A 27,323-nucleotide genomic window follows, 5' to 3' on the forward strand; every position below is an offset into this window, starting at 1 on the left:
GTATGGCAACCCTGTTCAAAAGACACACTTTCCCCAAATATTGCAATGCAGTACTCCAGCCAATCCTGCCAACCTAGCAGTTCAAAAGCATGTCAAAGTGCAAGTAGATAAATAGGTACCACTCCAGCGGGAAGGTAAATGGCATTTCCATGCGCTGCTCTGGTTCACCAGAAGCGGCTTAGTCATGTTGGCCACATGACCCAGAAGCTGTCCACCAGCTCCTTCGGCCAATAAAGCGAGATGAGCGCCGCAACCCCAGAGTTGGCCACGACTGGACCTAATGGTCAGGGGTCCCTTTACCTTTACTCCACCCAAGCAATATGTGCGCAAATGAAGATATTAAGATAAAGTATGCATATAAATGCAAATATTCATGGCAACAACGTATAAAAATGCAGTATATTAGAGAAAGCTGCTTGCACAAATGTGTATATTTATCAAAACATGATACAAAAATGTGCTCATTAGTAGAAATTTGCACTGAAATGCTTAAGAATTTTAATAAGGATTTTTTAAAAAAACCACAACAACATACAAATTGCTGGAGAAATACAAAGAACCGAATTTAAGGTTGGAAAAATAACAGAGATAACAAAAAAATTCATCCATCCATACTCTTCAATAATTTAAGAGAAGTGTGCTTAAAAGGCAGCAATAAATAAATAAATGAAAGCATTAAATGAAAGACATGAGAAGTGGAAAAAAACATGCTTTCAATGTATGGTGCAGGTTTGATTAGGATAGACCCTCTTGGATTGGAGACCAGTGGTGGGTAAGGCTGTGGTAGAGAACTAATGATGATACTACCATACCCTCCAACAACCTGCAGGCAAAAATTGGGATGTGTGTCACGTGACTTGTGCAAGAGGATGCACCCCCCCTCCAAATGGGCGTCTTTTGGGGCCACGCTCTCATGGACGCCAAAATGGGACATCCTGTCATCCAATCAGAAGTCGGGTTGGCTTCTGTCATTCCGGGATGTCTCACTCAAATCGGGACAGTTGACAGTACACAATAGGAAAAGGAGAGGTTTTGGGAATGTGGAATAATGGAGGCGGGGAGACTTTGAGGAGCAATCCTGACTGAACGGACCCCTGCATCTATCTGTAGTGCGCTGGAAGCTGTGCTGAATAATGTTAGCTCTGGCAAAAGCCAAAGCATTTTCAGGACCTATATACAGTGGTACCTTGGGTTACAGATGCTTCAAGTTACAGACGCTTCAGGTTACAGACTCCGCTAACCCAGAAATACATAGCTGTCAACTTTCAGATTTGAAAATAAGGGATCAGCAGCCTCACCTGTCCTGGGGATCTAACAATCCAGGATAGCAGCAGGAAGCAGCGGGAAATGGCGCTGGAATAAGGGAATTTCCTGCAAAAAAAGGGAAGGTTGACAGCTATGGAAATAGTACCTCAGGTTAAGAACTTTGCTTCAGGATGAGAACAAAAATTGCGCAGCGGCAGCAGCGGGAGGCCCCATTAGCTAAAGTGGTACCTCAGGTTAAGAACAGTTTCAGGTTAAGAACGGACCTCCGGAACGAATTAAGTTCTTAACCTGAGATACCATTGTACGGGGGTAAGATAGATTAGGATGGTCTGGGCGAAATTTGGAAACTTCTGGAGATTTCAGCCTGCTGCAAGTTAACACAGAGCCTTCCCTCGTTGCTAAGATCCTCATCACCCGGCCTCTTGGGAGAACGTCTTTGCAGTGCGGCTGCCTCAGAAGTTGTTTGCCACCTCTTTATACAAATGAGTTTCTGGTAAGGAACTAAGAGGTTGGCAAGAGGCACGGAAGGTTCTCAGAAGAATGAGGTACACAGGAAACGCTTACCTGGTTACAAAACGAGTCAGACAGGGAGGCCTGCCTTGTTTGTGAGGCCTCCTGTATAACTGCAGGCCCCAATGCAGGTGGACGCCCTCCCCATCTCCTTCTCCCTCCCCCCCAGGGGGGGTGGATGGCTCACAGACTGGGAGGCAGCCCCAAGGTCTGCTGGTTCACTGCCCCATCATGAGGCAGACTGTCCGCAGACTCACGAGCGACTCGTGTGCAGCTCAGACTGCAGCAGGCCAGAGGAAGGTGCTGGATGAGCAAATGGATGACTCGCGCTAGCGAGCCAAGCCACACTCTGCATGGGGAAAGCGGACGTTCTGCCGCTCACATCCGCCACAGGAAATTAAGCCAATCTGTATTTTCTGGAGGCGGCGGTGGGTTGGCGGGCGGTGTCCCTTTTTATTCCCAAATGTAAAAATCCATTAAACTCAGATCAGTGCTGCTTGCAAGATCTGGGCCCCCTCTCTGGCACAGCACTCTCAATGGGGTGGGAGGCAACTTGGAACAGACCCTCCAAGTGTCCCTATTTCCCAGGGACAGTCCCAGATTTACAGAAGCCATCCTGGTTTATGATTTGAACCTGGAATTTCCTGCTTTTCCTTAAAGGTAAAGGTAAAGGGACCCCTGACCATTAGGTCTAGTCGTGACCGACTCTGGGGTTGCGGCGCTCATCTCGCTTTATTGGCCAAGGGAGCCGGCGTACAGCTTCCGGGTCATGTGGCCAGCGTGACTAAGCTGCTTCTGGCGAACCAGAGCAGCGCACGGAAACGCCGTTTACCTTCCCCCCAGAGTGGTACATATTTATCTACTTGCACTTTTGGGTGTGCTTTCGAACTGCTAGGTGGGCAAGAGCAGGGACCGAGCAACGGGAGCTCACCCCGTCATGGGGATTTGAACTGCCAACCTTCTGATCGGCAAGCCCTAGGCTCTGTGGTTTAACCCACAGCGCCACCCGCATCCCCTGCTTTTCCTTAGGACATCCCTATTTCCATCAGAGAAATTTGGAGGGTATGGTAGGAAGTCACTGTTTTCATTGGAGAATTATTGGAGGGTATGGAGTGATCCGACTCCCGAGCCATCTGAAGGCAGCCCTGTGTAGGGAAGTTTTTTTAAAATAATAATAATGTTTTATTATGTTTTTATGCATGTTGGAGACTGTCCAGAGTGGCTGGGGCAACCCAGTCAGATGGCTGGGATGGAAATAGGAACATGGTTATTATTATGGAATACGATGCCCTATTTTCATTGGAGAAATGTTGGAGGGTATGATAACTGCTATGTTAATTATAAACAAAATCCATTTCATCCTAGTGGGGAAGACTGTGACCAGGTGATCAGTGAGCCTGCTAAGACTATTACAGTGGTACCTTGGGTTAAAAACTTGATTCGTTCTGGAGGTCCATTCTTAACCTGAAACTGTTCTTAACCTGAGGTACCACTTTAGCTAATAGGGCCTCCCGCTGCCGCCGCCGCACAATTTCTGTTCTCATCCTGAAGCAAAGTTCTTAACCCAAGGTACTATTTCTGGGTTAGCAGAGTCTGTAACCTGAAGCGTCTGTAACCCAAGGTACCACTGTATTCAGGTACCAATGGTAGATGGCTAACTTTTGGACCCCTCCTGCTTTCCTTGCATAGGGCTCTTTATCCTTAAAGCACCCTGGGACTGGACCGCTCTTCAAATAGAGGACTCTTCTTCTCTGTAACATGGAGCAATAGCACTCTTACCCCTGAACTGTAGGTGACATTCCAGCCAGGAGTCATGCATAGGAGTCAACTCCTAGGGTTACCCCACAAAGTTACTGGGCATTGCCGTTCAAATGCTGTTCATGCACAACGACATGTGATTGATTATGCAGGACAGAGCTAACCTGGCTTCCTCCCGGCCCCCAATATTTTATTCAAGTTGGCATCCTTGGTGTTATTGATTGGTTGGACACAGAGAGGAATGGCGGGAGACACCAGCTGGGGAACCCCCAAGTGAAGAAGGCTCAGAGCCCAGGGGAATGGTGGTGGGATGATGATGATGATGAGAGAGAAGATGGAAAAGATTTGGAAGAGGAGGTGTCAGAAGCAGGAGAGGTAACAGGGCTTAGTGAGCAGGAGGAGTCTGTGGTAGAGAGCAGTCCAGAATCAGAGGCAGAAGTTGAGGCAGGTGAGGAGGGAGGCCAAGAGGCAGAGATGAGTCCCGCTGGTGAAGAAGCGCGCATGTCTCCCCCTTCTGCCTGATCTCCCAAAACCAGAAGAAGCAGGAAGAGGGCCGAGGAGAAGTTAACTTCATGCAGGTGCCAGGGGACCAGCTATAGGGGGTGGAAGAGGTTTCAGCCCCCTCAAAGTTTCTAGGTAGGCAGGGGGCTGAGCCCCCCCCATATTGAGTGGTCCACATCTCCCACTGTCTCGGGTGAGCGCTGACCCACCAGGTGGGGGCAGGAGGTGTGGTGGGTGATTTTCACCCTCCATGTTCCCTGCTGTGATGGCGAACCTCAAAGGTTTGCCCGCACGTCCCAACAGGCCTGACTGGACTGAGAGAGGGGCATTGTGCATGTTATGTCATGTGTACGTGCGTTGGCTCCCCCAATGTTGGGTCCAACTCAGTGTGCCTGGCAGGCACAATCTCAGAAAGCTTGGAAAAAAACACTGGAGAAGAGGGGACTTAGGCAGCTGTGCTGCTATGTACTGAAGTTCTTACCCTGGGCCAGCAGGGGGATACTGTAGATAGTTTTCACTCAGGTCCACATATGCAAATAAAGGGTTGAAAATGACGTTCAGTGATTGGATAGTTACAGAAAGTTACTACAGTTGTGTTGTACTGGAGCTCTATATAAGCAGGCTGGCTGAACCCTTCAGCTCAGTTCTGTTCTGGCCTGTGAATAAACAAGAGCTGTTTGAAGAATCGCTGTGTCGTCTAATATGTTCACCCACAACTTAACATGTTCGGAGGTAGAGATCTTCAGTTTCAGCAACTGCTTATATATTGGGGGTCAGACCTACCAGAGATGACCTGCTGTGCTCCATTAGGCCAGACACTTCTGCGCAGATCGTGTTTTGCTAATAAAGAGTTGACTCCAACTCACTCATTGCACTGGTCAACAACAAATTTGTTGTCTGCGTTTTTTCAGCTGATTTAGGATGAATCTGATGCACTGAATCCAAAACTCACATTGGTTTTGCTCAATCAGGTCAAGTTTGTGAGCTATGGCCACATGTCTTTTTTTACATTTTTGTTCACATGTACGCTTGTGTGGAGCATTTTAGAAGAAGTAGGTGGGGGTAAAATGCCTTGTCAAATAATTGTTTTGATTGGAAATGATTATTTTAATGACAAGAAGTATTCAGGTCCGATAGTTCTGGGTGATTATGTCGAAAAGGGATCAGTCTGAAGTCATGAAACCTCGAAATCTTCCATAAATTGGTCCAGCAAAGCATAAAGTTGGGGGATCAAAACTAAGTTAATGGGGCAGCCGCCCCACGAAGTATCCTGATCTTCAATCAGCACATCGTCCTGTAGCTCATTGTGATGAAATTCCAGTGCCTATCTTCGGACAACTTCCTGACATTAGTGATGAAGATGCCTCCAGTGTTGAAGGGCACGAAGAAGAAGTGGTTCTTGAAGATGATGCTCCACATCCATTTTCCCAAAAAGAGTTGAATGATCTAGTTCGCGACCTCAGCTTGTCAAAGGACTCTGCTGAACTGTTGCAATCCAGATTGAAGGGAAAAAACCTCCTCTCTGACAGTGCTCGCATCATCTTCTTGCGCAACAGGCATCAAGAGTACCTCCGTTTTTTCTCGGAAGAGAAGGACTTGGTGTACTGTGCAGATATTGCGCAGCTTCTGCTCAAGCTTGGAGTGCCACAGTACGAACCCAAAGATTGGAGACTGTTCATTGACAGCAGCAAGCGATCACTGAAATGTGTTCTGCTACACAACAGCAACCAGTTTGCCTCTATACCCCTGGCTTACTCGAGTACACTGAAGGAGAACTATGAAGCGGTGAAGTATGTGCTAGAGAAAATTGGTTATGATCAGCATAAGTGGTTTATTTGTGTTGACCTGAAGATGGTGAACTTTTTGTTGGGACAACAGTCTGGCTTCACCAAGTACCCATGTTTTCTGTGCATGTGGGATAGTAGGGACCGTGCTCAGCATTACACGAAGAAGGACTGGCCTGTGCGGGAGGAATTGGTGCCTTGCAGAAAAAGGAACGTCATCAATGACCCTCTAGTGGACAGAGACAGAATACTCTTCCCACCGCTGCACATCAAGCTCGGCTTAATCAAGCAGTTCATCAAGGCTCTGGACAAGGATGGTGACTGCTTCATTTACTTGTGCCAGGCTTTTCCAGGATTGACCATGGAGAGGTTGAAAGCTGGCATCTTTGACGGTCCTCAGATCCGTCAGCTCATCAGAGATCCAGAGTTCGGAAACTCAATGAACGAAGTGGAACTGGAAGTGTGGAAGGCATTTGTTCTGGTAGTGAAGAACTTTCTTGGCAACAATAAGGCCAGAAACTACGCAGAACATGTCAACAACATGCTGACTGCTTTCAGAAACCTGGGCTGTAACTTGAGCGTCAAGATGCACTACCTATTTTCACATATGGACCGGTTTCCTGAGAACCTGGGTTCAATGAGTGACGAGCAGGGGAAGAGATTCCATCAGGACATGAAAGAGATGGAGACCAGGTATCAAGGTCGCTGGGACACAGTCATGATGGCTGACTACTGTTGGACTCTGAAGAGAGACCTCCGTGCTGCTGAGCATTCCAGGAGTTCTAAGAAACAGAAGTTCAAGCCCTGAAGTTTGAAAAATGGTGAAGCAACATGCAGTTTACGTGTACTTATCTTTATCAATGCCCACCATTCAGTTTACAGAAAACCTGACCTGATGGAGAGAAATGGATGCCATTTCCTGATTCAGCGGTGCAAAAATACCCTAAATCAGTTGTAGAAATCTAGACAACATTCAAAAAGTAAAAAATTGTTGCCCAGTGTTGTAGATTACAGTGGCAGCTTGGTTCTCAAACTTAATCTGTTCCGGAAGTCCTTTCCAAAACCAAAGCGTTCCAAAACCAAGGCGCACACTTTCCCATACAAAGTAATGCAAAATGTGTCACTGATCGAAATGAAAGCTCTGAAAAAGCTCAATATGGAGGTCAAATGGCCGAAATATTGGGAAATTTTGGAACAAGATGGAGATAGATTGAAATTGCAGAGTTTTGAAAAACTAAAAAACAAAGTGCGTGATTGGCTTCATTATTATCAGATAATGGAGGCATACAATTTGGATAAGAAAATCGGCTTCCAGGTGGAAAAATCAAAATTAGAAACAGAATTGTTAGAACCCAAAACTAAGACTTTGTCAAAGATGTATAACTTGCTGTTGAAATGGAATACTCAGGATGAAACGGTGAAATCTGCTATGATTAAATGGGCACAAGACATAACATAATGATGGCTGACTGGGAACAGTTATGGACCACAGGTATGAAGTTTACGGCATGCAATGCCTTAAGAGAGAATATTATGAAAATGATATACAGGTGGTACATAACCCCAGTCAAGCTTGCAAAAATCTACCATTTGCCCGATAACAAATGTTGGAAATGTAAAGAAACTGAAGGTACATTCTTTCACCTTTGGTGGACGTGCCCAAGGATTAAGGCTTTCTGGGAGATGATATATAATGAATTGAAAAAGGTATTTAAATATACCTTCTTGAAGAAACCAGAGGCCCTTCTCCTGGGCATAGTCGGCCAATCGGTGTTAAAGAAGGACAGAACTTTCTTTATGTATGCTACAACAGCAGCAAGAATACTTATTGCAAAGTATTGGAAGACACAAGACTTACCCACTCTGGAAGAATGGCAGATGAAAATGATGGACTACATGGAATTGGCGGAAATGACTGGCAGAATCCGAGACCAGGGAGAAGAGTCGGTGGAAGAAGATTGGAAGAAATTTAAAGACTATTTACAGAAATATTGCAAAATTAATGAATGTTAGAATGATGTTTGATTGAAGTTAAGTGGTTTCTAGCTGTATAAAAGAATATGGAAAAATTGGATTTTTAATAGGTAAAAATTTAATGCTACAATATATTAAGATTAAAGATCAGGATAATAAGGAGGGAAAGGAATTGCTGAACTAATAAATTGAACTGGAATACAAAAAAGGGAGGTATGAGGAGGTCCGGGAAACAAGTAAATGAAAGATAAGTGACGAAAAGATGGAATTATTTTTAACTGTTTTTTATTTTGTATTTTTTCTTTTTTCTTTTTCTTTATGTAATACTGTGAAAACTTTAATAAATATTTATTTAAAAAAAAGAAAGTAATGCAAAATGGACTAACCCGTTCCAGACTTTTGAAAACAACCCTTAAGACAGCAACTGAACATGAATTTTACTATCTAACGAGACCACTGAGCCATAAGATGAAAGGAGTAAGCAATGTACTGCAGTCACACAGTCAATCTGTAGCTGAATTGGGTTCTACACAGTCACAAAAATGGAAAAAAGAGCCGCAAAAACAAAAACGCAAAATAAATACCAAAACCAGACAGACATCAGCATAACACTCAAAACGGAAGTGTGGCCCTCAAATCGGAAGCCTAACACTCAAAATGGAGCATGTTCGGCTTCCGAAAAAAGTTTGCAAACCGGAACACTTACTTCCGGGTCTGCAGTGTTTGGGTTCCAAGTTGTTTGAGTACCAAGGCGTTTGAGAACCAAGGTACCACTGTATTGCTCTCGCTCCTGTCACAATGCAAAAGAGAGTTTTCTACACATTTGCACACACACCTCCACTCTACAATCTAGGCAGACAAAGAGGCACTACAGTGGTACCTCAGGTTACAGATGCTTCAAGTTACAGACGCTTCAGGTTACAGACTCCGCTAACCCAGAAATAGTTCCTCTGGTTAAGAACTTTGCTTCAGGATGAGAACAGAAATCGGGCGGCGGCGGCGGGAGGCCCCATTAGCTAAAGTGGTGTTTCAGGTTAAGAACGGTTTCAGGTTGAGAACGGACCTCCAGAACGAATTAAGTTCTTAACCCGAGGTACCACTGTATCAGAGTTCCAAGTCAGGCAAAAGCAAATGTTTTGGAAGCCGCCCAGAGTGGCTGGGGAAACCCAGCCAGATGGGTGGGGTATAAATAATAAATTATTATTATTATTATTATTTGAAGTGGAGGCAGAACAGTCTGGGAAGAGGCGTGGCCTGGGAGGAGGCGTGGCCTGAAGGGAGGCCTCATGGGCTGAATTTGACACCCCTCCCCCCCACACTGAGGTCTCCCACCTTTGCTTTAATCCCTCTTAAACTGAAGGGGGGGGGATCACAACTCATTTTGCTTTGCGACAAGTCGGGAGCCCACATAAACAAAGAGACCAAAAGGCCAGTGATGGTGTGTTCCTGAATGCAGCTGCCATGCCTCCAATAGGGAGGCAATTGGGAAGAGTTTCTCTAAGTTGGGCAAATGCCCCGAGCCGAAAGAGGCTGTTGTGCAAGCGCCACTCATGCAGGCAAGGCCTTCCTCGTACTTAACTCTGGCAGCCTCCCAGAATTTCCAGAGGCCGTTGCAGGGCAAGACTGCTGCCTCTTGTGCAGTTTTAAGGAATACACCCACGGAGTATTACCTGCCTTGGCTCCAGTCTGCCGAATCAAAGGGCTTCGCCGTCACCCTCCAGCAACACACTCAACGGCTTCCAAAGCTTTCAAAGCGGAACTGGCATATTTTAAAGACACAGGAGACGTGTTTATAACCAAGCGATGCACCGATAAGGCTTTTCAGCCCTCAGCCTAAGACAGGTGATGCTCGGCGAAGGGAAGGGCTTGCTTTCCTCTGAAGTATGCGGCTTGGCTTACTTGCATGAGTCACCTGAACCCAGATGCTCTGCAGGTATTGTTTGTCAGTGCGCCCAAACCTCTGATTGTGCCACATTGTGACCCAGATTCTGTAGATCAGCCTTTGCCAAACTGGTGCCGTAAAGATGTTTCGGACTAAATATCTGCTGGTAGTCCAAAACATCTGGGGGCTGGTGAAAGATTAGAACCTACATTGGCTCCCAGTACAGTGGTAACTCAGGTTACAGACACTTCAGGTTACAGACTCCGCTAACCCAGAAATAGTACCTTGGGTTAAGAACTTTGCTTCAGGATGAGTACAGAAATCGTGCTCTGGCGGTGTGGCGGCAGTGGTAGGCCCCATTAGCTAAAGTGATATCACAGGTTAAGAACAGTTTCAGGTTAAGAACGGACCTCCAGAAGGAATTAAGTTCTTAACCTGAGGTACCACTGTACATTTCCAAGCACAATTCAAAGTGTTGCTGCTGACCTTTAAAGCCCTAAGCGGCCTCGGACCAGTATACCTGAAGGAGCGTCTCCACCCCCATCATTCAGCCCAGACACTGAGATCCAGCTCTGAGGGCCTTCTGGTGGTTCCCTCACTGCGAGAAGTGAGGTTACAGGGAACCAGGCAGAGGGCCTTCTCAGCAGTGGCACCCGCCCTGTGGAACGCCCTCCTGTCATATGTCAAGGAGATAAAGAACTATACAACTTTTAGAAGACATCTGAAGGCAACCTTGTAATGGGAAGTTTTTAATGTTTGACCATTTATTATGTGGCTGAGACAACTGGGTCAGATGGGCAGGGAACAAATAATAGCATTATTATTATTATTATTATTATTATTATTATTATTATTATTATTTGGTGGATCATCTAATCCAGCATTCTGTTCTGCCTGTTAGAAACCCACAAACAGGACCCAAGTACAAGAGCATTTTCCCCTCCTGTGGTTTCAAGCATTTAGGCTTTGCCTGAAATCTTCAGGTGCTGCCACTCAGCTTTGCGACGTGACATTTCCAAATTTAGAAGCTGCATTTGCATTTTGAATGTACGGTGTTCACCCCAACATTCAAATGCTTTAGAGAGGTAATGTCGGTTGATTCGTTCGACAGATACCCGAGATGAAATTGCATGCAATGTTCATTTCCAAATACTAACGACCGTAGCATGTCATCTATTGGACGCTATGTTATTTATTTTGTGCAAATATTTATAGGACACGGTTTGGCCCTTGCACATCAGTTAACAAACATTGCTGGGTGCTGAATTCTTCCACATGCCAGTCATCAGATTAAAGCTTCACTTCACACTTTGAAAGCAACATTGGAAAGGGGTCAGAATTCGAATTCAGGCATTTTAAACCCAAATTTTGCATTTGTGCAAAACATTACAAAAACTGCCCCATAGATCAGGTGTAGGAAACCTTTGACCTTCTGGATGTTGCTGAACTACAAGTCCCATCATCCTTGACCATTGGCCATGCTTGCCAGTGCTGATGGAAATTGTCCTTCTGCAACACCTGGAGTACCAAGGATCCCCCACTTCTGCCACAGATTTTTTATATTTTATTTCAAAAGATTTATATACTAATTGATCATAAAAACAACAACACAACCCCATACCTTTAGAGCAGTTTACAAAAACAAACAGAGCCAGTGTGGTGTAGTGGTTAAGAGCGGTAGTCTCATAATCTAGGGAACCAGGTTCGCGTCTCCACTCCTCCACATGCAGCTGCTGGGTGACCTTGGGCCAGTCACACTTCTCTGAAGTCTCTCAGCCCCACTCACCTCACAGAGTGTTTGTTGTGGGGGAGGAAGGGAAAGGAGAATGTGAGCCGCTTTAAGACTCCTTAAAGGGAGTGAAAGGCGGGATATCAAATCCAAACTCTTCTTCTTCTTCTTCTTCTTCAAACAACTACTATTTCTGGGTTAGCAGAGTCTATAACCTGAAGCATATGTAACCTGAAGCGTATGTAACCCGAGGTACCACTGTGGTATTATGTGCTTGCTCACAGGCAAATTCCCGAAATGTTAGCCCGAGGAACCACTGATCTAATACCTGCTCCTAGGGTCTTGCCTGGTTAGCTACAATCCGCAATCACAAACCAACCACAACCAGATATGCGCTTCTGTCTGCCAAAGGACAGTCCTACGATGAAACCAGGCCCTTTGGCCTGGAAGTCCAAACCCCATAGTGAGACGTGTTCAGTTGGTGTGGGGTGAGAGTACAGTGGTTCCTCGGGCTAAGAACTTAATTCGTTCTGGAGGTTTGTTCTTAACCTGAAACTGTTCTTAACCTGAGGTACCACTTTAGCTAACGGGGCCTCCCGCTGCTGCCGCACCACCGGAGCACGATTTCTGTTCTCATCCTGAAGCAAAGTTCTTAACCCGAGGTACAATTTCTTGGTTAGTGGAGTCTGTAACCTGAAGTGTGTGTAACCTGAAGCGTATGTAACCCGAGGTACCACTGTAGTATTATGTGCCTGCTCGCAGGCAAATTCCCGAAATGTTGTTGTACTAAATGTCAGCGCATGTCAGCTAGTCAATTATGTCAAAAATAAATATAATTACGAAAACTGTCAGATATCAGAAGTCAGTCAGGTGTCAGTCACCGGTGGCAGGTGGGGTGCGTGGGAAGGGGCTCACTCCCCTTTTGCCCCTACTGTCAGTCAGCCAATGTCAGGGTTGGAGGACAAGCTTTGCCCTTAAAACAACACTGTCCCAAACTCAGGACTGTCCCTCCACAGCAGGCAGGGATAGGGGAGAAATTCCATCTGGTTCACATAGTAAGGCAGACCTACCTGATTTGCAGTTTCTGGAACAAGACACGAACCAAAACACAACTATCCTTCAAAAGCCTCATGTCTCCGAATTTTGCAGTGCCGTTCTCCAGTCAAGTAATTGTTGAACAGCTCTTACTGTCAGACAGTTTCCCCCGATGTTTAGTCTGAATCTCCTTTCCTGTAACTTGAAGCCATGGGTTCGAATCCTACCCTCCAGAGCTTGCATATAATAGTGAAAACAACATAGAAAACTGCATGACATTATAGGAACATTGCTTCAAAAATGTGTGCTTTTAGGGGAAATTGAATACAAAAATTTGTACGCATAATAAAGAATGGACAAATTTTCATGAGGGTTGAAAAACAACAACCCTCTATACATCATTTCCATATAATTTTCTTTCAAAAGAGAACAATCTGTAAATTTCAAACTTACTTTCCACAATTTTTCCCAGTCCTCAGATTCTATGTTATGTCCTATATCTTGTGCCCATTTGATCATGACCGATTTGACCTCCTCGTCTTTTGTTTCCCATTCTAGCAAAATACTATATGCTTTCTTCAGCAGCTCCACTTCTTGTTCTATAACGTCTTTTTGAAATCTAGAAGTTGTAGTAGTAATAGTACGCATACTAAAGAATGGACCAATTTTCATGAGGATTGAAAAACACCAACCCTATTTACAAATTGATGCGGATATGTGGAGAGCTGAAGACTGGGGAAATGACAGACTTGCTCATCCCTAATAGCAGTGAAATAGTTCTATGGTCTGAAGCTCAACATCAAAAAAACGAAGATCGTGGCCACTGGGCCCATCACCTCCTGGCAAATAGAAGGGGAAGAAATGGAGGCAGTGAGAGATTTTACTTTCTTGGGCTCCATGATCACTGCAGATGGTGACAGCAGCCACAAAATTAAAAGACGTCTGCTTCTTGGGAGAAAAGCAATGACAAACCTAGACAGCATCTTAAAAAGCAGAGACAGCATCTTGCCGACCAAGGTCCGTATAGTTAAAGCTATGGTTTCCCCAGTAGTGTATGGAAGTGAGAGCTGGACCATAAAGAAGGCTGATTGCCAAAGAATTGATGCTTTTGAATTATGGTGCTGGAGGAGACTCTTGAGAGTCCCACGGACTACAAGAAGATCAAAACTATTCTTAAGGCAATCAGCCCTGAGTGCTCACTGGAAGGACAGATCCTGAAGCTGAGGCTCCAATACTTTGGCCACCTCATGAGAAGAGAAGACTCCCTGGAAAAGACCCTGATGCTGGGAAAGATGGAGGGCACAAGGAGAAGGGGACGACAGAGGACGAGATGGTTGGACAGTGTTCTCAAAGCTACCAGCATGAGTTTGACCAAACTGCAGGAGGCAGTGGAAGACAGGAGTGCCTGGCGTGCTCTGGTCCATGGGGTCTCGAAGAGTCGGACACGACTGATAGACTAAACCATAGGCGCCGACTCCATGGGGCCTGAGGGGGCTCGAGCCCCCTCAAAAATTCGTTTGGGGGGGCTCAGCCCCCCCAATAATCTCGGGCGGCGGTGGGCGTGTCCGCGGCTTTTATAGGGCGCCCGGCGCGCACCAGCTCGATAACGGGCACCGGCGCGGCGGGGGGCGCCGGGCCGGGGGAGGGGGGCGGCCGGCCTGTCTCCTTGGCAACCCCATTGAGCAGCGCCGGCTCCCCCGGGAGGGCCATCCCCCCGCGCCGCCGATCGCCAACACCGCCGACGCTGTGGCTGCCCGAGCCCGAGCCCGAGCCTGAGCCCGACCCGGAGCCCGAGCCTGAGCCCGACCCCGACCCGGAGCCGGAGCCCGAGCCTGAGCCCGAGCCCGAGCCCAAGCCCGTCAGTCAGTCAGTCAGTCAGGAAGGAAAAATGGGGAGGGAGACGAGGGAGGAAAATTGCGCGCAGGGTGAAGAAAGGAGAAGGGCGAACGAGACGAGCTTCCAACCCAAAAAAGGGCTGGAAGACTGGGAGGATGCAGGATCGGGAAAGAAAGCGACGCCTTCCCCGCCCGCGACGTCGCCCGCTTGTCATTGGCAGCACAGCGGGCGCCCAGAGGGGCTGGGCACCGGCGCCGGGCCGCTCCGCAGCCGCGGAGGACAGCTGCGCGGCTAGCAAGGTGCGCCGCGTAGAGCGCGGCCCTTGTGTGGCCCGGTGGCCAGGCAAGCTCGGGCGGGGACCCCCATGCGAATCTAAGACGGGAGAAGAGGGCAGAGCAAAGGGGGTCCCTTCCCCAACCTCCGGCTCTGAGACTTCCCTGCGCCCCAGAAAAGCGAAAGGATTTTCTCTTCTTCTTTTTTTATAAATATTTTATTAAGTTTTCAAATACAAAGTTAGAAACATACACTGAAGAAAAAAGTAAAAGAACAAGAAAAAGAAAAAAAGAAAAAGAAGAAAAGAAAACCAACCATTCAACACATTTTTTATATAACTAACTGGACTTCCTCGCATCTCCCTTACCCTGCATTCTTTATAATAAAGATATCAGCAAATTATTACCTTGTTTCGTACCTTATTTTGTACTTTTCAAATACTATACCTCTAAATTTAACATACTTTTCATCAGTTACTTATATCTTAAATTAAACATAGTATTACCTTAGATTTTGACCTTTTCTTACTTAAAATATAATTTCCTGTTTCCCAAATCTAATTGCTGAAGCTATAGTTTCCGAATCGTGTAAATTTTTAACATTCATACAACTTATATTGTTTTTGTAAATAGTCCTTAAATTTTTTCCAGTCCTCTTCCATTGTTTCTTCTCCCAAATCTCGGATTCTGCCAGTCATTTCAGCCAGTTCCATGTAGTCCATCAATTGCGTCTGCCACTCTTCCAGTGTGGGCAAATCTTGTGTCTTCCAATATTTTGCGATAAGTATTCTTGCTGCTGTAGTTGCATACATAAAGAAAGTTCTATCCTTCTTTAACACTTTCTGGCCAACAATGCCCAAGAGGAAGGCCTCTGGTTTCTTGGAAAAGGTATACTTAAATACCTTTTTTAACTCATTATAGATCATTTCCCAGAAGGCCTTCACTTTTGGACAAGTCCACCAGAGGTGAAAGAATGTCCCTTCAGCCTCCTTACATTTCCAACATTTATTATCAGACAGGTGATATATTTTTGCAAGCTTGACTGGGGTCATGTACCACCTATAAATCATTTTCATAATATTTTCCTTCAAGGCATTACATGCCGTGAATTTCATTCCGGTGGTCCATAACCTTTCCCAGTCCTCAAACATGATGTTATACCTGTCAGAGCTGCTTGAAGATCCTAGCTCACAGAGGATCACGCTAGCCAGCGATCATTAAGTAAAAGTCTTTATTGAATTACAGTTTCCATTCTCACGCTGCTGCGCGCAACTCTACGTCTAGTAGCTAGATCGGCGAAGCTCCGTCTGAGTCTCCGCCCCGTGTGCACCAACTTAATATCCTAGCCTTGCTCCACCTTTTCCGCCTGACTGTCCTCCTCTGGGTCCCTCTGCCCCCCGGGGCTTCTTCCTTCCGGGATTCTTCTGACGCTGACCCGGACCCTCCTGCCTCCTTGCGCCGGGCTTTAGGACCTGGTTCCCTTTCGGGGCTGCTTACTGCGCCGCCTTCCTCTGCATTTGAACTTGGCGCGCGCGCCCAACCTTCCACTTTCCTCTTAACCGTTTCTTCGCTCCCCGATGGAGGTGTGGCCACTCCTGACTCATGCCCTCCCTCCTGTGGTGAGCTGCCAGCGCTTCCCCCCTGGCTCCTTTCCTCTTCCCTGCTTCCTGGCGGTGACGCTGGTCCCGATTTCCAGCTGCTCCCCTCTGAGTCCCCTCTGGCTCTATCTTCCTGGGGTGCCCCCCTAGACTCCCCCCTTGCCCTGGCCACTGGTGCTCCTTTCTGTGAATCCTCTGATTCACTGGAAAGACTAGGAGATCTCGGGTCGTCGTCATCACTCATCTTTTCTTCTGCCTCCTCCCCTTCGCTCTCTGTTTCCTCCCTTGCCCGTGCCTCTGCTCCTAAACCCCTGACAATACCCAATATCCTGAGCCCATTTTATCATGGCTGATTTGACTGTCTCATCCTGAGTGATTTTCTCTTCAACCTGCCCTCCATCCTCTTGCAGAAAACTCTTTGCCTGCCCTGCCCGTATCTCGTTTTTGCTTTTTAATTCCACACACGCACCCTTCGGACTTTGTGGCAATCGGGCGCACGGGTGCGTTTCCTAAGAGAGTGAGGACCCCCGCCTCCTCCCCACCTGCTCCCTTGCCAGCCAGCCAGCCGCGCGCCCTAGCCGGAGAGCCCCGGCCGTCCCCGTCGTGCAATCGGCTGGATCTCCCTTCAGCAGGCCGTGCTCACAACTCGGCCCAGGGACCCCCAGCAGCGGATCTCCGGCCCAGCTGAAGAATCCGGCAACAAGCCCCCTCCTCCCCAATTGCTCCGCCAAAATACGCTCCAAAACCCCCCAGATAGGCCGCCGGCCGCCAAGTCTAGTGGCGCCCTGAGCGAGGGTCTCTCCCCAACACCGCCACCTCGAACTGCGTTCTCCCGGCTACCCGAGCGAACCAGCGGCAGGACCCCGGTATGGGCCCCCCCAATATTTTTTATAAGTCGGCGCCCCTGGACTAAACAACAAGTTCTTGGGGACCTCCCTGGACAACAGAAAAATATGTTGCTTGGGGCTGCAGCCCCTGCAGATCAAGCCATTGAGTTCCAACCAACCCCCTGACCTTTGCCCAGCCTTGTAGATAAACCCACAGATGTTCCTAGCTTTCAAACTGCTCTGCTGAGAGGCCAGCGGTCTGCGCTTCCATGCTGACTGCAGAGGTAGGAGAACCTCCTCCTCGATGGCCATCCTGGGAATGAAGGCTACTAGCCTCTGAGAAGGCTTGTAAAAAAACAAAAAGCAGCATGCCATCTGCAATGTGGCTTTCCTTTCTCTGCAGCCATATAGCAGGGAAACTAAGCTGGCTGCCAGAGGAGGGTTGAAGCAATCTCAGGCTCCTAACTGATCATATCATATTTCTATGTGCACTGCAAAAGCATGATTTCGTGCTAGCATGGATTCAGACTGACAGGTTAATTTTTTAAATAATTCCTCACTGTTCCCCCCCCCCAAATCTGGTATAAGTATTATTATTTTTTACATTGTTCGCTGCTAAAGGAGACAATATCTTGGAACTGTAGGGCCTGTTTCTAAGACCTCAGATCTGATATATCTAGCTAGCGGAGGTTTATCAACGTGTATATCTTGGCGAGCTCTCAGAGCCAACATCTGGATGGCACTTTGCCTCCACCGAGCGACTCGGCTTTTGCGAGGTTCGATTGGCAAGGAGCTGGTTGCGCAAAGTTTTGAGGCTGATAAGCCGTGATCGCGGACAGGATAAGCCAAGAAAAGCGGATTTCCCAACAAGATTGTCGAGGGTATCCTAAGGGAAGCCGAAACTGGCCAGGAACAAATGGCCAAGTCAGGTGGGTTCAGTTTTATTTTATTTTTATTTATTTATTAAATTTAGGGCGGCTCACAGAATAAAATACAGGTAAATAAGTAAAGTGTGGGTAGGCAAACTAAGGCCCGGGGGACGGATCCGACCCAATCACCTTCTCAACCTGGCCTGCGGAATCAGCGTGTTTTTACATGAGTAGAATGTGTCCTTTTATTTAAAATGCATCTCTGGGTTATTTGTGGGGCCTGCCTGGTGTTTTTACTTGAGTAGAATGTGTGGTTTTATTTATAAAATGCATCTCTGGGTTATTTGTGGGGCCTGCCTGCTGTTTTTACATGAGTAGAATGTGTCCTTTTATTTAAAATGCACCTCTGGGTTATTTGTGGGGCATAGGAATGCGTTCACCCCCCCAAAAAAAATAGTCCTGCCCCCACAAGGCCTGAGGGACAGTGGACCAGCCCCCTGCTGAAAAAGTTTGCTGACCCCTGAAGTAAAGCAAAACAAGAACCACCCCCCTTCCCACAGACACATTTACAAGGCTGTAGGATATCAGCCAGCCAAAGACCTGGTTGAAGAGGAATGTTTTTGCCCGGTGCATAAAAATATATAATGAAGGCACCAGGCGAACCTCCCTGGGGAGAGAATTCCACAAACAGGGAGCCACCACAGAGAAGGCTCATTCTTGTGTTTCCACCCTTTGGACCTCACATGGAGGAGGCACATGAAGAAGGACACCTAATGATGAACACAGAGTCCGATTTCACAGGTAAGGGAGACATCTGCCAGGGAGAGGACCGGAGAGTCAGCTTTCTCATTCTGCCTGGCTGTGCCACGGAAGCCAGTCCTTTCTTGAGAGAAGGCACCTCTGTCATTTGTGTCTGCTCTTCAGAGAGAAGCGAATCTCGTTGGCAGGACCAGCATATAATTTCTGCTTCTTTGGCATCAAAGGAACGTCTTGAAACACAACCTTCGTGGTGACGTCCCTTCTTCTTCTTCCCAATGAGCAATGACCCAGGTGACCTCTGCGTGAGCGGTCCAGGGGAGGGACGGAGAGAGCTAATTAAAAGCGACAGGCCTGTGATCACAGACCAAAGGTGAAGCCCAGGTAGGGCGAGGCGAGTACAAAGACCCTTTTCAAGAGCGGGTGTGACCGCTGCGATGGCCACAGGTGGGCTGGAATTCAGGCCGTCAAGCCTCTTAATTCCGAACAGGAAGATGAAGGGGAGCAGGTGGGGAGCTAACCGCCCCTCTCGTTCGTGCCCCAGGTGAAAATCCACAATCTGTTCTGTGCGTCAAAGCCATAAACCAAATGGATGGCTGATGTGCACAACTGAAACCAAAGCCAACCCCTCTGGCAACGGGCGTTGGACATTATTCATTTGTTTATTGGTGTCTATTGATCACTGTCCCACAAAGACGAGAGCAGGTAGGGGCACTGGTGCCTATCTCTGGAGCGGCCTCTGCCAAGCCGGTGCTCTCCAGAAGTTTCAGACTACAAGTCCCATCAGCCCCAGGCTGGGGCAGGAGCGTTGGGTTGGCTTTAAAGTCTAAACCAAGGTCCCTGTCCCTGTTGAGTTGCTGAGAGTAACAACAACTCTCAGCATTGGGAAACCAGGTGTGCAACACTGACCTACCTGTGTCACTTTGTTGACCGCTGCTGAGATTGCTCCAAATGAATCCTGCTTTGGCAGATGGGGAGGATGGGACCATCCCGCTCCCATTGCTGTAGGGGAGTTTCCAAGGCTCTAGGACTGGAGGTTGGCAGGTCAGAAACACGGCGTACATTCCTAGCCCAAACTCTGGCTGGGGAGCAGCAGGACTAGGGCTGCATCTGCAACTCCTGTATGCTGTTCATGCTAGGCTTTGGAGAAGTCAGTGGCATGGTGGCGGTGGGTGGCTGGATGAGTCAAGTCACTGTGCTGACCCAGAGCCTAAATTGGGCCTGATGCCCTCTCTTTCTCACACCCCTTTTCTCTTTCTTTCTGATACCACCTTCTCTCGCCTGGGTTCTCGAACTCTCTTCTCCGCCAAAGTCCTCTTTCTCCCTGCCCAGATCGCTCTCACTGGAAGGTTGACTTGATGGCTTACAGGCACTGATGCCAGGTTCCGCCCAACACGTGTGACATCACGTGTGACATCACGGCACACACGTGTGACATCCTGTGGCCGGAGGAGGCTGTGAGGCCCACCACAGCTGTGGGTAGGCCCATTGGGGCCCGTCACAGCAGCAGGGAGGCCCAACGGGGCCCGTCACAGCTGTCCTGGCAGGGCCTGCCACAACTACAGAATATCGGGGAGGCCTAGCCTCCGCCTTGATTTTTTTGGGGGGGTCTAAGCCCCTAGTCCTCCCCAGACGGGCATCTCACTCTTCTTCCATCCATCCATAGCAGGTTCCTTCCATTTCCATTTCCATCTCCTACTGTCCTTCAAGGCTCTCTTTCCCTGGCATGAAATTGGGACAAGGACAGTCTATTTACCACACCTGTCTTAGGTTGATGCTATGCCTTTGGGGCAGCTTCTAGGTGGGGTGGAGTAGATGGGTCATTGGGCCAATTCCTGCTTCAAATCCATTCTTCTGTTTGGGGTCTTGCTGTGCCCCAGTGGATTCTTTCGCCTTTCGACTCCTTTGACCCTCTCCTTTGCCACCCCCCGCCCCCAGCACGGGACAAAGTGCCAAAGACGACAAGCCGCCCAAACTCCAAAGCTGCCCATTTCTGATTCCCTTTGAGCTTCCATCACTGTCAAGACAGGAAAATGTCTGGGCAGCCGCAAGTGCAAAATTATTTCCATGCCGCTGGAGTTGAAAGAATCTGGAGCTTTTTTGGGGTGCACATGCCCACTACATAGCTCGTTAACAAATTGGGGCAATTTGCGGCGATTAGTTAAGAATTCACATATGGTGCCCAGCCAATCGGGTGGACTGGTTCCCTCCTGCATGCTATTAAGTGCCATTTACTTTTGATGGGGGCCATTTGTCTTTGTTGTTTGTTCTGGCACGGATGGTGACAGTTCCTTGGCTAGCCATTGGCCGAGACTCCATCACTGTGACTTTGTCATCACCATCGCAGAGGTCAAGGGGTAAATCAGGAGATGAACATCAAGCCTGTCACCAGCTAATGAATGTTCCCGGTGAGCCTTGCCAAACTGGGCCGGCAGGAACCATTGGCAGCCATCTTATTTCTTGCCGTGGTCTCACTCGCTGTCAAGAGGGGTTCATGGGATTTCATGTGCCTGCCTACAAAAGCATTCCCTGCACACAGACAACTAGGTCTCCACTCCCATCATTCAACCCAGACACTGAGGTCCAGCTGCCTTTTGGCGGTTCCCTCACTGTGAGAAGTGAGGTTACAGGGAACCAGGCAGAGGGCCTTCTTGGTAGTGGCGCCCACTCTGTGGAATGCCCTCCTGTCAGATGTCAAGGACATAAACAACTACCTGACTTTTAGAAGACATCTGAAGGCAGCCCTGTTTAGGGAAGTTTTTAAATGTTTGATGTTTTATTGTATTTTTAATATTCTGTTGGGAACCGCCCAGAGTTGCTGGGGAAACCCAGCCAGATGGGTGGGTTATGTATGTATGTATGTATGTATGTATGTATGTATAAATAAATAAATATTAGGAAGCAAGGTTCTCATCTAGTCTCACCCCATTTTCCTCTCTGTTCCCCCCCTCTCTCCCCCCTCAACTATACAACTATGAAATCGTAGAACTGTAGATTTGGAAGAGACCCCAACGATCATCTAGTCCAAGCCCCAGCTAAACTATCACTGGGAGATGGCCACCCAAAACCTCCGATGAAGGAGAGTCCACCACCTTCTGAGGTCATCATCTGTTCTATTGACAGCTCTTACTGTCAGAAAGTTCTTCCTAAGGTTTGGTTGGAATCTCCTTCCTTGTCTTCTGAATCCATTCTTTTGAGTCTTATAAGCTTGCTCCATCCTCCATGTGACAGATATTTGAAGACCATTATTATATCACCTCTTGGTCATCTCTTCTCTGGGCTCAACACACCTAACTCCCTCAACCGTTCCTCACACAGCTTGGTTTTCCAAACCCTTTATCATCTTGGTCAGCCTCACCTGCACTCATTCCAGCTCTCAAACATCTGGATCTGGGATGGGGAACTTGTAGCCCTTCAGGTGTCACTGGACTACAAGTCCCATCATCCCTGGATATCAGCCATGTTAGCTGGTGCTAGTAGGCTTTGCATTGTTAGCTACTGTGGCAGAGAGAGGAGCAAAGAAAGGATGCATGTGTTTGTGCGCAGTTGATGTGTCTGAGGACTTTAGGTCAAGGAGCAACTGAGGAATTTAGGATCCTTTGGAATTTCTTGAAGCCCTCTCCCCCTTCAGTCCACCTGAAGGGCAATTGAGGCTATTTAAAGAAATAATGAATCTAATGTTAATTATAGCCAGCCAGGGTTTTTTTTAAAAAAATCTTTTTGTTGCTGAGGTGGAATTGGAGCCAGACACAGAAAGGTCAGCGAACAATGGAATATCTCCTTTTGTTTGACCGCCAAGTGTCTCCTTCTTCCATCTCTGAATGAACCTTAGCATTAGCGTGAGTGTTTTATGTGGCATTGGCTCCGAAAACCTTCTGGAGGAAAATGGTCTGGGGTTTAGCAGCTGCAACAGCAGGAAGGCCAAACTAGGACCATATTATTTGGAGAATCACACATTGCAGAAGTGTCTTGTCTGCCCATTAAAACCATAGATTCACAGAGCTGTGAAAGTTGGAAGGGACACAAATAGCCATCTAGCCTAACCTTCCTGCAATGCAGAAATGGTAACCCAAGCATAATGTTTGCAGCATGTACGTGCAGAAGAACATCCATCCATCTGTAAGAACCTGCTGGACCAGGCCAATGACTCATCTAATCCAGCATCCTGTTCTTTTCATGGGGTTGTGTCCAATGCTATTCCTACTCAGAGGAGGCTTACTGAAGTGAAGGAACATGGACTAACTTAGGTTTGTTCATTTTAACAGTTGTACTCTGGGTTGTCTCTTGCTAAGTCCCTACGGAGGACCTTAAGGTCCAAAAAAGACAACATTTTGGAGATCCCAAATAATAATAATTTATTTATACCCTGCCCATCTGGCTGGGTTTCCACAGCTACTTTGAGTGGCTCCCAACAGAATATTAAAAACGCAATACAACATTAAACATTGAAATCTTCCCTAAGCAGGGTTGCCTTCACATGTCTTCTAAAAGTCAGATAGTTGTTTACAGTGGTACCTCGGGTTAAGTACTTAATTTGTTCCGGAGGCCCATTCTTAACTTGAAACTGTTCTTAACCTGAGGTACTACTTTAGCTAATGGGGCCTCCTGCTGCTGCTGCGCCTCTGGAGCACGATTTCTCTTCTCATCCTGAAGCAAAGTTCTTAACCCGAGGTACTATTTCTGGGTTAACGGGGTCTGTAGCCTGAAGTGTATGTAACCTGAAGTGTATGTAACCCGAGGTACCACTGCATTTCCTTGACATCTGGTAGAAGGGTGTTCCACAAGGCAGGTGCCACTACCGAGAAGGCCCTCTGCCTGGTTCCCCGTAACCTCACTTCTCGCAGTGAGGGAACTGCCAGAAGGCCCTAGGCACTGGACCTCAGTGTCTGGGCTGAACGATGGGGGTGGAGATGCTCCTTCAGGTATACTGGGCCGAGGGATGGGAGCCTGACAGATCCTTTGTTTTGTTTCACTTGTGGTCGTAAGTCCTCGCCTGCTTAATCAGCTCATAGGGTGAAATAGTGAGAGAAGCCAAACAGAGACAGCAATAAAAGTGCAAACTGCAGATAAAAGTGAAACCGTAGGAGTCCAATGTAGGAGTCAAATTTAACACATCTGGTTACTCCACTGCCATCTTCCACTTGCCTGACAGATCTGTTGCCTTCCAGCCTGCTTGTCGGCTTCTTAGCGGCATCAGGTTGGCCAGTGTATGAAACAGGATACTGGAGAAGATGAGATCCACCCTGAATCTGATAACAGTTCAGGGATTTGTAGAAACCAGCAAGAATTTGTCAAGATTAAGTCCTGCCAGACTTGTGTAATCTCCTACTTTGGATTTGGTTCAACTAATCTGTGGATTGTGGGGATGCTCCGGGTGTAATTTATCTTGATTTCAAAGCATTGGAGGTTGGAGGATGGATGGCGGCTAACAGATTGAGATTGAATCCTGACAAGACAGAAGTACTGTTTTTGAGGGACAGGAGACGGGCAGTTCTGTGTCCAGGGCAGCTGTTTATCAGCTCCATCTGGTACGCAGGCTGAGACCCTACCTGCCAGCAGACTGTCTCGCCAGAGTGGTGCATGCTCTGGTTATCTCCCGCTTGGACTACTGCAATGCGCTCTACGTGGGGCTACCTTTGAAGGTGATCCGGAAACTACAATTAATCCAGAATGCGGCAGCTAGACTGGTGACTGGGAGCGGCCGCTGAGACCATATAACACCGGTCTTGAAAGACCTACACTGGCTCCCAGTACGTTTCCGAGCACAATTCAAAGTGTTGGTGCTGACCTTTAAAGCCCTAAACGGCCTCAGTCCAGTATACCTGAAGGAGCGTCTCCACCTCCATTGTTCTACCTGGACACTGAGATCCAGCTCTGAGGGCCTTCTGGCGGTTCCCTCATTGTGAGAAGCCAAGTTACAGGGAACCAGGCAGAGGGCCTTCTTGGTAGTGGCACCCACCCTGTGGAACGCCCTCCCATCAGATGTTAAAGAGAAAAATAACTACCAAACTTTTAGAAGACATCTAAAGGCAGCCCTGTTTAGGGGAGCTTTTAATGTTTAATAGGTTATTGTATTTTAGTGTTTTGTTGGAAGCCACCCAGAGTGGCTGGGGGCACCCAGCCAGATGGGTGGGGTACAAATAATAAATTAGTATAATATTATTATTGATTTCAAAGCTATTGGGACTTCACACGGAGTACAGTGTTTTAGTTTGGGATGCTGCATTTGAAGAATATTGTACACAAAATGGACCAGAAAATGGAAGGGGGGAAATCTCAAGACGCTACATAGGATTTTATCTATAAACAAGTCCAATGAGTTTTGGTCTTGCAGCTTTTAGGCCTTCGTCGGGTGTCCAAATGCAAACTGCAGAGATCTCTGATAATGTAAGTCTTCGTTTCCCTTACACCTGCTGCTGATGGACATTTTGTAGGGAAAAAATGGGACAGGTCCCAGTTTGGAGGAGAGCAACGAAGATCGTGTAATGCAGTGCTGTGTTTCTAGAAAAAGAGGTGCCAGAACTCACTGTGAACACCTCCTTCGTTCTCTTAGAATGGCAATGGTGCCCACCTGAGAGGTGCAGGAACTGAGTTCCTGTGAGTTCCCCCTGAAAAAGCCCCCGTGTTATGGAAAACAACTCCTAGGAGGGCAGCTTGAAGGAACTCCATGTGTTTAGTCTGAAGAAGAGACGACTGAGGGGGAACATGGTGGTTCTCTTCCAATGTGTGAAGGACTGTCTCATGAAAGAAGACAAATCCTTGCTCTCTGCTGTCAGAGAAAACAGGACCGGATCAAACGGGTTTAAGTTACAGGAGGGTGGATTTCAGCTGGAGGTTAGGAGAAACATCTTAAAAGTAAGAACAGTTCAGCAGTGGAACCATTTCCCTGGCGAGTGGAGGCTGAACTCTCCTTTGCTAAAGGTCTTCAAGCTGAGGCTGAATTTCTATCTGTTGGGGATGTCCTAGAGAATGAAGAAGAAGAAGAGTTTGGATTTGATATCCCGCTTTATCACTACCGTAAGGAGTCTCAAAGCGGCTAACAATCTCCTTTCCCTTCCTCCCCCACAACAAACACTCTGTGAGGTGAGTGGGGCTGAGAGACTTCAGAGAAGTGTGACTGGCCCAAGGTCACCCAGCAACTGCATGTGGAGGAGCGGAGACGCGAACCCGGTTCACCAGATTACGAGTCCACCACTCTTAACCACTACACCACACTGGCTCTCCAGTTGGAGTTGGAATAGCTAACCTACAAGTCTCCTTCCATCTTTATGATTTTCAGCATGACTTGCTCAAAGTCACGTGCCGTGAGCTTCATCGGGATTTTCACCTGCATCTTCTCACTCCTAGTTTCTGACACGTTACATTACACCAAGTAGAGAAAGGGATGGGGAACATGTGGCGGCCCAGATGTTGCTGGACTCCAGCTCCCATCAGCTCCTGCCAGCGTGGTGAATGGCCTGGGGATGATGGGAACTGTAGTCCAGCAACACAAAGAAGACCACAGGTTCTTTATCCTGGAAGCAGAGGAAGGAAGAGAGAAATCAGCTCAGATGAGCTTAGATCTTCTCTAACAGCCAAGCTTTCTTTCCTGGGAACCCCAAACCTCCTGGAGTTCTGGGTCCTTTCAACAGCCGCCCGGCATAAATCCAACGGGTGTAGTTCTCCCCATCACTCCCAAGGACCTAGATGAGAAAGGACCTGTTGGATTGCTCACTGTTCCCCAGTTATAAAAAGGCACGGAAAGCCTCCTGCTAGTCAACCCGCTTGCTTAGAAATGTGCAAGCCAGCAATCTGAGTGCTACCACCCACCCACCTACCCTCTGGAGCTGTTGCCTTGACTCCCTCGCTCCCAAATCAGGAGATTTCAAAAGGCAGGAGCCTGAATTAGCCCTGGAGGAGGCAGCTCTTTCAACTCCGTCCAAAAAAGAGAGCTGGGATGAGCTGAGCTAGTCACGCAGCTGTCCGTCACTCCGATGGAATGCAGACAGGGCTGCCCTGTGGTTAGAGTTTGCTCCACCCCAGAGACAGGGGCAGGCGCCCAGGTACCAAGGCATACGCTCTGGGGGACTTGGACAGAGTTCCCGACGCCCGCCCTCAAACAGGTTAACCCTTGGGTGCCTGCAAGAATCTCTCTCTCTTAAAACCTGGCCCTTGTAAACAACCAAAATAAAATAAAATAAAATACCGGTGTGTCTTCTTCTGAGCACTTCCCCTTAGATCTGGGAGGCCTGAATCAAAGTGAGGTAGAAAAGTGGAATGGAGAATGACACATTTGTCGGCCAGTAGGTGGAGCTCTCTGTTCAAAACCAGCTCTGCTTTCTTTTCAGTTTGTGGGACCTTTGGGTGAGTTGGCATGATATGATACGTGCCATAAGGAAGCCTTCCCCAACCTGGTGCCCCCTGCAGATATTTTGGACCTCTGCCCCCATCAGCCTCAGGCTTCTTTGTAGCCATGGCACAGAGATCTTAAGAAGCAATGGGTTCTTCCCGAGGTTGTCTTCTTCCTTCAGCTCCTTGATTGGCTGCCAGCCTAGCATTTTGATTGGCTGGGAACCTCATATAAATAATCCCCCTGCCAGCTCCCTCTCAGACCACTCTGGGGCTCTTCGTTCTCAAGTAAGGAGGCTCTCACCAACCTAGTGAGGGGAAACCATACTCTTTATTCAGAGGCAAAGTCCACTTAGTTCAATGAGGCTGGCTCCCTAGGGAGTGTGTTTAGGGGTTGT

The sequence above is a fragment of the Podarcis liolepis genome (genome assembly GCF_965112155.1).
Source record: "Podarcis liolepis genome assembly, chromosome: 13".
In the NCBI taxonomy this organism is placed as follows: Eukaryota; Metazoa; Chordata; class Lepidosauria; order Squamata; family Lacertidae; genus Podarcis; species Podarcis liolepis.